The sequence below is a fragment of the Passer domesticus genome, chromosome 12 (assembly GCF_036417665.1).
Source record: "Passer domesticus isolate bPasDom1 chromosome 12, bPasDom1.hap1, whole genome shotgun sequence".
NCBI classification, from domain to species: Eukaryota; Metazoa; Chordata; class Aves; order Passeriformes; family Passeridae; genus Passer; species Passer domesticus.
Genome location: NC_087485.1, coordinates 10,748,294 through 10,762,799, shown reverse-complemented (window position 1 = coordinate 10,762,799; position 14,506 = coordinate 10,748,294). Strand labels below are relative to the sequence as shown.

The window sequence follows — 14,506 nt, the reverse complement described above, 5'->3', positions numbered from 1 at the left end:
AAGATAGAGCAAGACTATTTACAAGAGCATGTAGTGGCAGGACAAAGAGGAATGGCTTTAAATTGAGAGTATGTTTATATTTGATATTAGGAAAAAATTGTTTGCTCTGAGGTTGGTAAGGCACTGACACAGGTTGCCCAGAGAAGCTGTGGCTGCCCCCATCCCTGCTCAAAGGCCAGGCTGGAAAGGGCTGTGAGCAAGCTGGTGTACAGGAGGGTGTCCCTGTAATGGCAGGGGTTTGGAACAAGGTGATGTTCAAGATCCTTCCAAATCAATCCATTCTATGATGCTACTATTTACTGTTTTCTGTATATTAAAAAAAAACCACATACATCCACACACTACACTTGTCACAGCCACATTCCTCTTCCCAACCCCTAGAACCTGTTCACCTCATGAGGGTGGCTTTTTTCCTGCCTTTCCTCTGAAACTGAAACTTCAAAGTTTCAGTTCTCAAAACCTCCACTCTCTCTTTGGGAAGTGGGGAAGGAGAAGCTTGACCTCAGCATTCCACAGTCACTTGCACATAACTTCAGAGCTGTCACCCAGTCCCACCACACAAATGCTGAGGCTGCACTGCGTGCCACTTCTCCTGTCCACCAGCAGCTCAGCTTTTCTCTACACAGAACTAGAAAGCTGAAATTCACATGGGATAGCTGTGGTTGGCAATACTGTGGAAACTGGAAGGAATTTAAGGAGGGCAGAGATCTGCAGAGTTTGGTTTAGGTGTCATTAGAATCTCACTGAAAGTCCATGAACAAAATGTAGATTAGCTGAAAGTGTTATCGAGACTGCATTACTGCTTTACATTTAGTCCAAAGTAAATAAACATTCTTTGGGGCATATGAAGGATTTTATTCAAGTCTTCGTTACCCACACACAGACACAGACTAAATAGAAAAACCAAAATAGACATTTTTCTTTTGTAACACAACACTAACAAAGTATTTCACAAGCATAATTGCAGCTTTCAAAAACCATCCCCTAGAGCCTTACAAAAATCCCACAGCCATGTAAATTTATTTGTCACACAGGAAACAGTTCACTCAGTGTCTTGTTTTCTCTCCACCCACTCCTTGAAGTTATTTTCTTTAAAGACAATTTTTGCATATACAATAATATCTTGCTCACCTTTACTTCCTAGACAAATCTAATCAGATATTCATTTTCACCAGGTATATTTCTGAACATGTACCTTTTTTATATTCTTTAACAATTATGTAAGATAGCACAAGAAGTAGCCATCTGAAGTGAGTTTCTGTATAATTTATGGCACTGATGTCCATCAAGACTGAGCCACTGACAACCACCCTGTGGATGCCAACATCCAACCACTTTCTTAACCATGATCTTATCTACTCATCAAATCCATTTTGCTCCAATTTCAAGAAAAAGGTGTTGTGGGGGACTGTGTCAAAGGCTTTACAGAAGGCCAGTTAAATGGACATCTTCTCTTGTCCACCCTATCACAGAAGGCCACTGGGAATGAGCAGCAATGATTTTAGGTACAGCTGACCTCTAATACCAATCTCATGTGTTAAGGACAGACAAATGTAACTTGCAAAACATTCTTAATAACAAAATATTTCATGATTGATCATGATACACACCATACTGCAGTATGGGATCGTAGGAGTAGCACGCGAGAATCTGTAATAACAATATAAGGGCACTGCTCAGGGTTCAGTGACTAGAGGGAATAACTAATGAAAAAGGTGGGGAAAAATATCACAGAAAAAAAGGCCACAATTAGGGGTACCTTTTGGAATGAAGAATAAAGGCACAGGAAGAGGTATGTTTAAAGCACATTTAAAAGTGTTTGAAACTTTTTTTTATCCTGCTCAAGTCCCAGTTTTTAATGAGATACTGCAGATTAAAAGGCGGCAGAGAAAAATCTGAATGAACAATCAGAGGAGTCCTTGAAAATTGGGAACATCTGAGGGGGTTTAGGGAAAAGCATTTAAGAGAAATCTTGGTTACAAATGTTGAAAATAGCTTTCACATTTAATATCACTGTTGAAAAGCTGTAATTTCAGCTGGATCTTTCATACAAAACCGTGCAAAAGGAAAAGGAAATATTGATCTAATAGCTAAAATACATACATCTCCCTAGAAATACAAAGGCAATATTTGTTTTAGCTCATTTAATGTGATAAGAAAGTACCATAATGGCTTGTAGCAATTATAGAAGAGATACTGCAATTTCAAATTACAGAGAAATAATATGTACTTATTTATCAATTCAGCTTCAAATGTTGTCCCATTTATTTGCTCCATGAAAAATGTAGTTTAGATATTGTATGTGCATATATTTTTCGACAGGTATTTCATTTGAAATGTGCCTTGCCTTCATTAGAATACAGCAGAGGCATGAAGTGCATAATCTACAATTCTTATAAGGCAAAGGGCATCTCAGAAGGAGATATTTCAATAGCAAATTGAGCTGGAAGAAAATGTGTCAGTTCAATTCACCAAATTGAAGAGATTTCATTTTAACCTACTTATCTCAATGCTCCATGAGAAAGATTTAAGAACGGATACAACAATAAACCCACCAGTAAAAAAATTAGATTCTCAGATGCTAAGCATTCAAACCCAGCTCTCACGGTATTATTTATCAGCAATTTTAAAAGATCTGAGCTCTTTGAAATTGTTCTCTACTTTAAATCATAACATCTTAAGGAAAACTTATCCTCAGACCTCAAGATCTTGGAGATACTTGATATCAGAGTTGAAAGCTTTGCAAGTAAAGCCAGCAGTAATATCTAGTTATGATATCCAGCATTTTTCATGGTATTACTTCCAAACTCTCTTTAGGCAGTGTATTGAGAAACTTATTCACTATACAGGCTACTTCGAAATTCTGTATTTTAATCATACTCAAATCAGATATCATTCCCAGAACTGCAGAACAAAGCTTAACCCTACCTAATCTGGCAAATGCATTTAAAGCCTCTACCAAATATGTTCATTGACTATAAACAACACACTGCTCCTCTTGGGCTGGCCAGCACACACAGACCTGGGTTGGGAAGCAATGGATTTTCTTGTTTGGCAGAATGTACAATCCTGTGAGAGGAAATACTGCCAACACTGCATGAAGAGAGTTTGGAAGGGACAAAAACCAAAGAATTAGAAACATACAAGTTTCTCAATTAAAGACCTTAAATTTTTGCCTTGTTTTTAGTAAATAAATACAAATTACAGAAGTTATGGAAACAAAATTTTACAATGTGTGACAAGGTGGAAAAAGAGTCTCAGAAGCTCCTTGGAAAAAGCATATTAAACAGCGATTAGAAGATAAGAGATTTAAAGATGAGAGAACCTGGAACAAAAATACAGAACATCACAACTGTAATACTAACTCTGCCAGGATTATCACGTTGCGTTTGTAAAATCATTTAACTGCCACTTGGAGAAGTACCTCTACTTTCTGTGGGTTCACTTCCTGACTCCCAATAGTTTTAAACACTGCCTGAATTTGTGTGAAGCCCATACAATGCAATCAGTATGTTGTTATGCTGTCCCAGAGCTCACAGCAATGTTCTTTTGTGCATCTCTTGACTGTTGAAAGAATGTGAAGAAAAAAAAAAAAGCAGTCCCAGAAGACTGAGATTTTAAACACATGTTTAACACCACTAGTTACACATTATAAAAAACATCCCACAAGGATCATCTCTATTAAAATTCTAGTCACAGCTCACATTAAGCCAGCTTACTCTTTTCTATTAAATAAATAAATTACTTGAACTCAGGAACTGTTTGTAAATTTAAATACTATTCCTTTGCAGAAGCTTTTTTATTGTTACTACAAGCGTTGGTCTTGACAAAGACTAAATTGCAGTGTTTGGTAGGTTTTCCTCTTTCCATTGGGAACAGCAGACAGCTAAGGGAAAGGGAGAGACAGCTGTTAGAAAAGTCTGAAATTGTGTCACTCCAGAACTTGTTTTTGTCTTGATTCTCCAAGTTCTGTCTTTTATATTATTAATTATGTGGCTGTATGATCACAATAATGTGCTATTGCATTTCATTCCAAGAGACCAACCACAGAGCCCACTCAAGACACCTGTACAGTCTGGTGGCTGCTTACAAACACCAGACTTTACTGAACAGTGCTGCCAGGTTATTGAAAATAGGTACAGAGTCAATAAAAAATCTTATCCATTCATTCTCATCACAGAAAAAATAGTGAACTTATCAAGTGTCATGAATTATGGAGTAGATCAAATTCCTTCTACAGCTTAAACAATAATTGTGATACCACCTCTGCACAGATTTGTAAGGGTCTTTCAAGACCAGTGGAGAGCCATGACCCAACATCCATCTATGCAAAGTCTGGTAGATAAACTTTCACCTCCCTAAGCTGAACAGGTTAATACAGTGCATCACCTGTTTTGTGCATCATCTCAATTCATTCAAAACTCAAAAGCTGAAGGAGAGACACAAAAAACTCCTGCATAATTCACAAGTCTGGAAGCATAACTGTACATTGTCCATCCCTCCATGAAGAACAGATTTAAACATATTGTAAGAAGTATGAAAAACTGAGCTACCTTTTATAAGCTATATTTATGAAAATATAGATTCATATTTTATTACCTGAAAGAAAACTATAGTTCAAAAAGACGACAGAAAAGGAAGCAAGTCTAGAAATAAAGGTGCCAAAGGTGCTACTGTGGCTCATCAACACAGAATAAATTAGTAAATTATCTTCACTAAAACAACCTCTTTAACTTCAGCTCACTAAAAACTAAATATAGCATACCAAGAGAGTTAGAGGGAAAAATCCTAAAGACTTTGAGAATCTTTTATTATCCATAGCATTTTCTGAAGAGAATAGTGGAGTCGTCAGTAACACTTTATCATGTAACATAACATTTAAGAATAATACCAGATAACAGAAAACAGTATAACAATGCAGTAGCACACAAAACTTAAAACAATTCTTTTCTCTTAACAGCTTTTATAGATTTTCACACCTATGCTTCATCAGAGACACAACAGATACACAAAAAGAAGTATAAAGTGAAAAATGGAACACACAACATAGTGGTATGTTTTGCATTTAGTGTTGGGAAAGAGTATGCTTGCTTTTTTAAGATTCAACAATGGAATAAAGATAAAATTTAAATACAGCTTCTTTGTTCAAAAACACTCACAACTGCTATTGCAGTAACACAATGCAAATATGCTGGCTGGCAGCAGGAGACAGGGTTTCCCCAAACCTGCAGTTTTCCCATACCTCATTCAAATGTATGTTTTTAGTTCCACAGACAAAGTTCTTTCAAAAATTGTATTTAAAGCTCCTTGTGAAATACAGCCTTATTATGAAATCCTTTTTGTTCACAAGATATAGAATACAGTGCTCACTGAAACATTCCAATTACAGCCCACAATTCCATTCTGTTTGTAGTACAGGCTTTCTGACACATTCCATTTTTGTTTTAATTACTTGATTCTCAGGAACAGAATTCTCAGATTTATTACTAAGGTGGACTCCAAAGGCAATGTTATTATAAGGTCTAACAGGTGACTAAAACAATAAATTTCTTCAATCCATAAAGCAACCAATAGCTCCTAGAGAAAATAGATCTGAACAGCTGAAGCAGATTTCAGAGCCTCATTCCAAAAGTAAAGAGTAATAATGCAGAAAGAAAAATAACTATTTATAAATGGCCACTCTGGTTCTAGAGCATACCACTACCTGAAATAGGTAAGATTATCTTCTAGTCTTGAACAGTCAAAGACTTTTTGCACTCTTATACTCAACCTTTTTTTTTTAAACATTAAACATTGCAATTTTTTGTTTTCCCCCGGTGGCATAGGGATACAGCCTTAAATGGCAGATCAAAAGGGTTTAATTGATCTAAATTATAAACCACAGCAAATATTCCTTGCTCAAATATTAGAATACATTGAGTTAGAAAAGAGAGGAGGGATAATAAAATGGTAACATTTATGTGTTTTTATCACATCCATGTATCATTTAGTATAAATAAGCAAAGGTACCATTAGAAACAAAAGCAGCATAAAATCAATGTTTCATATGTTACAACAGCTCAACACTTTATACATCACAAATTCAAAATATACTCTCAGAAACCCAAAAGAAGTAGATATAAAATAATTCTACGTATGAGTAAAATGGAGCTACTTCTGCATTGAAATACAGCAGCAATTCAGCAGCACACATCAGTTTTTATGACAGGACATTAAAGATTACTGTTATTCATTTCAAATTGCTGTAGATAATTACAGAACTTAATTGCAAAGCTGGAAATACTCCAGACATGAAAGGTGTCAATACCTTCCATCTTACAAAAAATGCTGTGCTCTCTAATGATTGTAAGTATTATCCACAAGGTTTTCATACTGTACCTTCCAGCACTATCATAAGACACAAATTTATAGCCCATTGGAAGAAAAGAACAAGGCACCTTATGACAATATCATTACTGACTGTAAGGAGAATTTGCTGAAAAGTATCCCACCTCAGAAGATGTAACACCTAAATGCTCATGTGGATTACAGGAGTCCAGAGTACATGGCTGGGTTACAGTGTCCTTCTTCATAAGATAAGTAAATATATCTTTTAACTGACCACAAAAAATATCATCAACATCATGAAATTATAATGCAACTTCTCTTGTTTGCTTGTACTTTGCTTTTTTTTAAACTGAATTAATCCCACAGATTCCCAAATCAGTCAATACATTCAGAGAACATCACTAAAATACAATACTGAACAATATCAAAAAGAATGTTTTTTTCTAATTATGGCAGTATATTAATTAAAAAATAAGATAATGCCTCAGCTTTTCTCCTGCATTCCTACCTGCATTATCCCAGCAAAGCTACTCAGCCTATGCTGGAAATAGCTCTTACACACACTGTCATGAAGGAAAAACCATGCATGTCTGTTCAGTCTTTTAAAAAAAACCAAAACCCAACCCTAATGTAGGTACTAAAACTCACGATTCTCCCAATGCTTCCTCCAAATTTGTATCAAAATTCTGAACATTGTCATTCAAATAGCAACGTACAAGTGTATTACAGTAACACAGTCTCTCTGGCCATGCTTTTGGGATCTATAAGAGCAATAAACCACTACAGAGATATTCTGAAAATAAATAAATATTTAAATAAACCTCCCCAACACAAACACACAAAACCTGCCAAAAGAAGCAATGCACTGAAAGCAAAAAAACTACAGGAAAGAACTTCTGAATTCCATATTATTTCAGAATTTAAGTCAGCTGTTTCATGAATAAGAAAAATTAAACTTTGTATTTACAGGTAGTCAAGTAGCCAGGAGAGATGTTAATTTAAGCAAGAAATTTTGACTTCCTTAAAAAAAACCCCTACACATGCATAAAAAGAAAAAAAAATACAAGAAACCAAACAAAAGGCGAAACCCAGAAAACTTTAAATCAAACATGTCTGAGGCAGAACAATGTAGACAACACAAATGCAAGTGATAGGTTACAAACTCAAGCCTCTAAATTAGTAAACAACTGAGTTAATTAATATCCTGCCTCATTCAGTGCAGAGAATGGCAGTTTGTGTAATGAGCAGTTCTTCAATATTTTGGTTCATTGACACTAAACCCAAATGACTCCTCCCTCCTTTATCACACACTATTTAAAACATTATCCTGGCTGCAGTTAATTTTTCCATCTAATTTTTCTTTAGCATTCATCAGTATTCTGTTTTATAATTCCGTAAGCATGGATTACTATTGAATTCTCAGAATTTTCCCATGAGGCATGGTTTGGAATTTAACATGAGACTATTCTTTGATTTCTCATCTCATTCATTATAACTTTTCAAAGACAAAACCCTTTGTAACTACCCAGCCCTGACTCATCACCAAAGGAGACATCCTGTGAGTGTGGCACAGGTCTGGATGAAACAAGAATAGGATTGTGGAATTTGAGCAGTCCTGGTGCAGCATCACTGCAACACCCACCTGGGCTGTCAGCAAAGGTGGAATTGTGAAACCAGTGAACAGCACTGGCAAACCATCACAGCAGAGAGCCACAACACACCTCAGAGGATTTCACAGACTTGCACCATTTTTCTGCTACCACCCATACCAAAACTCTTACTTATCCCGCAGTTCTCCTCATGTTTCTCCTTGCGGTTGTCATTACAGTTTTCTCTCTTGAGCCTTCTCTATTCCAAGTACCCAGTCCCAACAGGCAGGAGTGATAACACCAGTTGCAGACAAAGAAGTTGTCTGTCTGTCTATCTGGTTAAGAGAAATGGAATCAACTTGAACAGGCAGAATCTTTTTTTTTTTTTTAATTCAAGAAATAAAACATACAATCAAGTCTCGCATACATTTCTACATGCCAGTTGAACTCACTGAATAGCAATGGTGAGCTCCAAAAAGCCAAGGTAGAGAAAACCAGCTCTGATATTGAGTCTGCCACTCTTTTATACTGAAATAAGTGGTCAATATCTTAACTTCACTGACATCAGTAGAAAAGCTCCTATTGACCCATGCAGAGCATGGATTTTACCCAATAAGTCAAATAGTGCATTAAGACTCATTTGTCTTGAAGAACTTCACTGAAAGGATTATCAAAACCAATTAAAGCAGCCTGGCAACAGGCACGTTAAAGATCAAGTGTGGATGTAGCTGACATGTCTGCAAAGCCAGATAAAGCCTAGTATTGTAGGAACCAAAACCAGCACAATTGAGCACGTGTATCACAGAGATAAGAGCATAATTTGAGTATCAATACTTTCAGGGAAGAAGGAAATAACAAAATACCAAAGGTCTCAAGAAATAGCTTTTTGAATCTTTACACAGGATGTTAAAAAAAAAAAAAAGAGGAGAGAAAAAAAGGGCTTTTACTGCACACAGACAAGATCAGTTATGGTGAGAAACCAGAAATTAAATTATTACATCATCTTCAACATCTGAATACTGCTCTGGATAATATTTCAGAAAACTAATGCATGCTATGCTCTTTAGTGTAGAAAACATTGAATTCTCAGAAACTGAAACATATCCCTTTTTTTTAAATGACAGTGTGTCAGTTATTTATATCAAAGCACACTTGTCATTATTTCTCAACGTATGACTAGCTGGGTGCTGGCACAAGAAGGAGATAATAAACCAACCAAGCTTAAAGTTTGCGGTTATTTCAAAACAATGTACTGTACCACTGTCCCAGGCTTGTCCCCAGAAAAAAAATTTAAGTTGGTTAATTTTGGTTTGGGTGGTTTGTTCTACTGGTTTTCTGGGCTTTTCAGAAGAGATTATTCACCTCTTATATCTTTAACACAGTATCATGAGCTCTCCCCTATTTAAAAACTGTTAGGCATATTACACATACTATTGTGAGTTTTCTGTAAATAATCAAAATATTAATTGCCTCAATGCATTGTAGTTGCTTGCTTAAGTACTCCTATTTCTATTTGTCTATGAGCATGCTCAAACGAAGACGTTATACTGCTGCTGGATAAGGAAAAGCTGCAACTATATCATTTACCTACAGCAATTTATTCAAGGTTTCATCACCATGCTGCTTTGAAGATGAAAATGAAGGCGTTTACGTTTAATGAAGACCATCTGAAGTGTCTCCACTGCAGCTGCAGGCTCTGTAGAATCTGTTGTGCAGGAGGCAATATGCTGCATTGTAATGCAGATTTTCTTAAGAGTGCATCTGCAGCAACAAGATCATTTCCCATGGTCTTCACTGTATTTCTTCTATTATTCATAGAACACAATGTAAATGAAGCTATAAATTTTACCACATACTAAATGTAGAAAGCAGATAATGGCAATTGTGAATTATGAATGAATCACTGTTATTGTGATCCCTCAAGGATTCTGATGTAGATGATTACATGCATGCAAAGACACTGTAGCTAAACTTCTTTATATTGATCTTGAAAAATGATTCTAAGAATATTATCATTAATATACAGAATTCATAGATTTGTTTTTCATGACAATGCCAAATACAACTAACTGTCAAAGGCAATTACATATCAATGCTACCTAGGGGTAGGCAAACATACTTGTATTTGGAATTACTGAATTGGGGAGAGAAAGATAATAGCTTGCAAAAATATGTTTCCCAGCTACCCACATGTGTTCTTTCACATTTAAATAAGCCACAGGCAAACCTTGTGGAGTATTCTGTAGTGAGCACATTCAAATGCCAAGTAATAAGCAGTGAGATAGAGGCTTGTTTTTTTTTTTTTTTGTAGGGTGGCTGAAAATGAAAGTTTCTTTAAATGAAAAAGTATTCTTCTACAAATTGCACAATCCAAAAAAGTCTACAAGTATGGTCCTGTCTTTTCCAGTTTTATCATGATAACAAGAGGCAAATTATCACTCTCTTACACATTAAGAATAATTATCTTAGTGATATGATCAAAGTCAGGAACTGCTCTTGTTTGATAATATTTATAAATTAGGGAAATTATTGATTAGGATTGGTCTAGCTATAATTAACATCACTACTAAATCCTACCTTTAGTAATAACATTACTAAATCCTACAAGATATCAGGAGTAGCAAATGTATATTAAACTTAATTGGATACAGAAATTCTCACCCACTCTGGAACCTCTGGAAGTTTGCTGATTTCTCATATCCCCCTTTGGTCTGTTTGCAGCTACAGGGTAATCAAGTGGCTCTGTCATCCCTTTAAGCAGACTTTTTAACTTAAATACTCATCCAGGAAAAGGATCATTAAGACATTTCCAATATGCATCTCATATGTTCCTGAGTTCATTATTTGGGAATCATAGGCAGGGCCCCCAAGTCCTTGTCCATTTTTTCCACATTAGAATCTGCAGCAAAAGAGTCAACTTTGAAGTAGTGAAAGTGAGGGATAATAATGGAATTTGCACACCCTCTTTATATTCAATGCAACCCCTTTAAGTTGGCACCAAGGCATATGGTGTCAGCATGAAAAAAAGACTTTGACATATCCTTTTCACCAATGGAAAAAAAAATATATGAAATAATGAGGGTTCTTAATCCAAGTTCATTTCAAATAGCAGAAAAAAATCCACCATAAAAACAGAATAAACAACTAATGACACTCAATTATTTCTAACCAGCTTGAAAATACTTTATTGGGCAAGAGAGGAAAACTTGAAACTGAATCAGTGAAAGTCTCAGGATATATTTTTGGCACATTCTGTATTTCCATACAGTACAATATCAGCCTACCATAATTAGGACTTTGAGAGTACAATCTGATTTTTACACTTTCTGTGATTTCTAACCTGTATTATTCATTCACTAGAACACCATGCTACTCATGTTCTTATGTTCCTGTAGCAATTTTATTCCATTTTACACCAATACAGATGAACTTTCTTTTATTCACTGCTATCCTGATCATATTCATTATCTCAATAAATTTTAAAAAGAAAAAAAACCTACATTGACACACAATATCACAAGTTACTACAGAAGTCTGAAAAATATTTTTAAAAAGCAGAATTTCAGAATGATTTGTTACAGGATTCCTGTTGTGGCATGAACAACTTCAAAGAAAAAAGGTAGCTTATGTTTGTTAGTGTACCATTAAGCTGCAAAATAAAAGTGATTAAATAGATTTGAGAGCTTATATATAACAATATAGAACCACTAGTTACTACACTGCAGCAGGATCACACTCAACCATATCATAAAATTCACTCAGCCAGATGCATTATGTGGAGTCCACAGGTTTTCAATGTAATAGATTTTCTGGACAAAAAAAAACCCAGAACACAAAGCAACTAAAAAAGCCCCAACCACAAAAAAAAACCAAAAAAAACAAACCCAAACCACAAAGTTTAAGAGGCATCAGTCTAAACTGCCCTGTTCCCCTTGCATGCAATGTTTGTAAAGAATGGAAGCTACAGATGTAAATTTATGCAAGATAATCGACATAGTGTTCGTTATATGTTTTAAATTGCTGTGTAAAAACTGCACAATTAAGCTCCAACACAATGGCAATTTAAATATTATTTCACAGGTGGAAAAACTGAATGGTAAGTGAAATTAGTGATTCAAGATATTCTTTGGAGGGACCAACTGTAAGATCAGATATTGAGGGCTAACATCAGGGTAACAGAACAGAAGCATACACACAGATAATTACAAGTTGACACCTTCAAATGTAATAATGGGGCCATAAAGCCAAACCCTCCCCAAAGAATTGACAAGTCTGCTCAGTCCTGTGGGCAAGCACCCAACGGTGGCAACCATTCAAAGCACCTGGCTGCTCCTGTTGGCGCACCTGCACCTTATCCCTACTCTAACAGGCTTTTTGAAGGTGTGTCTGCAGATGCCACCTCTCCTGGCACAGCTCAGACACAGCCCTGAGCACACACAGAGGGCGGCACTGCCAGCACCACAGGCTCAGACTGCAGGCTTGTCTTCATGAGCTTCACCCTGCACTTCCAAGTCCTCTCCTAACAAATGTGGCCAGCCTTATACCTCTTCTGCATGAGAATCCAACAATCTGTACAGCTGGAAAAACTAGTACACTAGAGAAACCTAAATGATGGTTTCCAAACCTCTTGAACAGCATTTAATTGATTGGAGGGGAACTTCTTAGACAGGAAAATAAGATAAGTCTACATTATTCCCTCCCCATGACATTCATTACAGTTATAGAGGAAATGACTACATAGAGCAGTATCGCAGCACAAATGTTTTCTTTTATCTTGTGTAGATGTACAGACATTGACTTTCACAAGAAATATTTAAATAAAATGTTTATTTGCAAGAGCTCTTCTGAAGTTGAATTGGGATGAATGGGCAACTAAATTTCAGAAACATGAGATGTAATTAAAAACATTTCCAAGTAGTTCTGTACATGGTTAAGTTACTCTCAGCATATGAAGTTTAATACTGTTGTGCAGAATAAAGAGAAACTAATTATGGTTTTAAAGTAGACCCTGGATTTCTTATGTCTTGTGTTGAAGAGAAGTTTTGTTAATTCATGCTTCTCAAGCTGACTGTCCTAATAATACAATTGTTCTTTGGTTTCCATTCTCTTAAGCCAGGATTTAGAAAAAGGTTTAACTTCATTTGAAAAAATAAGTTAAATATGTGACATATTTATGAAATCAACTCCTATGTTATTACAAAAAAATAGTATCCTGGGACCAAACAGTGAACTTAGTTTTGATTCTGAAGTAACAGTCAACTCAACTAGATAGACACTGTTCAGGCTCAGGCAAAACTCTTGTTTTCTCCCAGTTCTGTTACTCATGCTGCTGCTCCATGCACCTGATCAACAGCAAGCTTCAACCAAAATCAGGTTTCAATTTAAGATTCACGGGAGGCCAGAAGTGTCTGCAGATTTCAAACAAACCACCCACAAGCCAATACTCTGCCTAGTACTTGGCAGGGTACACAGAAGCCTCTGAAATATAATCTCTGAACAAGTTGGATTTAACCTTCCCTTTCCTTAAGTGCATCAATTAACACTCACTCAGACAACATGCATTTGACTTTTTTTAAGAAATTGCATCAGCCATATGTGTAAGTCTAACAATATTTAGTACCACTCTTTCAAAAGTTTTCATGTAACCTCTAATTTATGAAGATAGTTACACAGAACTGCATGAGGGGTATTTGAATCTGAAGTGCTACAGCAAAAAATATTCCCTGATAACATCAAGATGGATGATGTTTGCACAACAATTGTGTCAAAGTCAGATAAATTAAATGCTAAAAATTAAATCCAAAAAACACACATCTCTCATCCATTAAATCAACATAAGGACATTACATGAAGTTCTGAACACCCAGTAATGTTAGTTTTTTCTTGTAATATCTGTAAAAGCTCAGCTTCCAAAGAAGTTTCAAGTTACTATTTGATTATTCCATACTTCAGAATGTTTGAATATCTCTCTTGAGGAAACTCATGGCAAACATAATGCTCTCCAGAAGTCCACCTATTTATTGGGCATCTCCAATGGCTTTTGAGGACACTTAATGACAACTCAAAGATGAAACAACACATTGGTGACTACAGTAGGACCGTGAGAGTTCAACTCAGCTCCTGATTAAACATCTTTTTCATCTGTTCATCTTAGAAGAGTGAAATTAAAGAAGATAGCACATCCCTCTGTAATGGGGCTTCAAAATTAGGCCTTTGCTTCAGCATTAACCTGTATTTTATGAACCCAGCTACGTGTTTACAAATAGTGAGTCTCCAATGAGGATTAAGAGCTTTGTTTTGCTGAAGCAAATATCTATTTCCATAAAAATATAAGTCTTAAAAGTAGATTTATTTTCACTAGAATAAAAAAAAAACCCACAAAAATTGCCAAACCCAGAATAGCAAGTACTCAGTACTATATTACAAACCTACTGCTACCAGAACTTCATTTTATAGTTCTGTTAAAATTAAGTTACCCCACACACTGCTGTAAAGATTGGTCTATTACTGCCACTGTCTATTGGCTGGTCTATTACTGCCATTTTCACCGTGTATTCCTTTATTCTAAGATTTTTCTCCATTTGTCCATA

General features: G+C 35.8%; 1 protein-coding gene across 4 annotated transcripts in view; it reads right to left on the bottom strand.

Annotated features, from left to right (window-relative positions):
* Positions 1 to 14,506, bottom strand: part of TOX3 (TOX high mobility group box family member 3) — a 244,161-nt gene that overhangs the window by 189,925 nt on the left and 39,730 nt on the right. The window contains exon 3 of one of the 4 annotated variants that reach the window (XM_064386349.1): positions 8,109 to 8,251. The exons of the other annotated variants lie outside the window; for them this stretch is intronic. The gene's annotated coding sequence lies outside the window, so the exon portion shown is untranslated. The remainder of the gene's footprint in view (positions 1 to 8,108; positions 8,252 to 14,506) is intronic. 4 annotated transcript variants of the gene reach the window in all.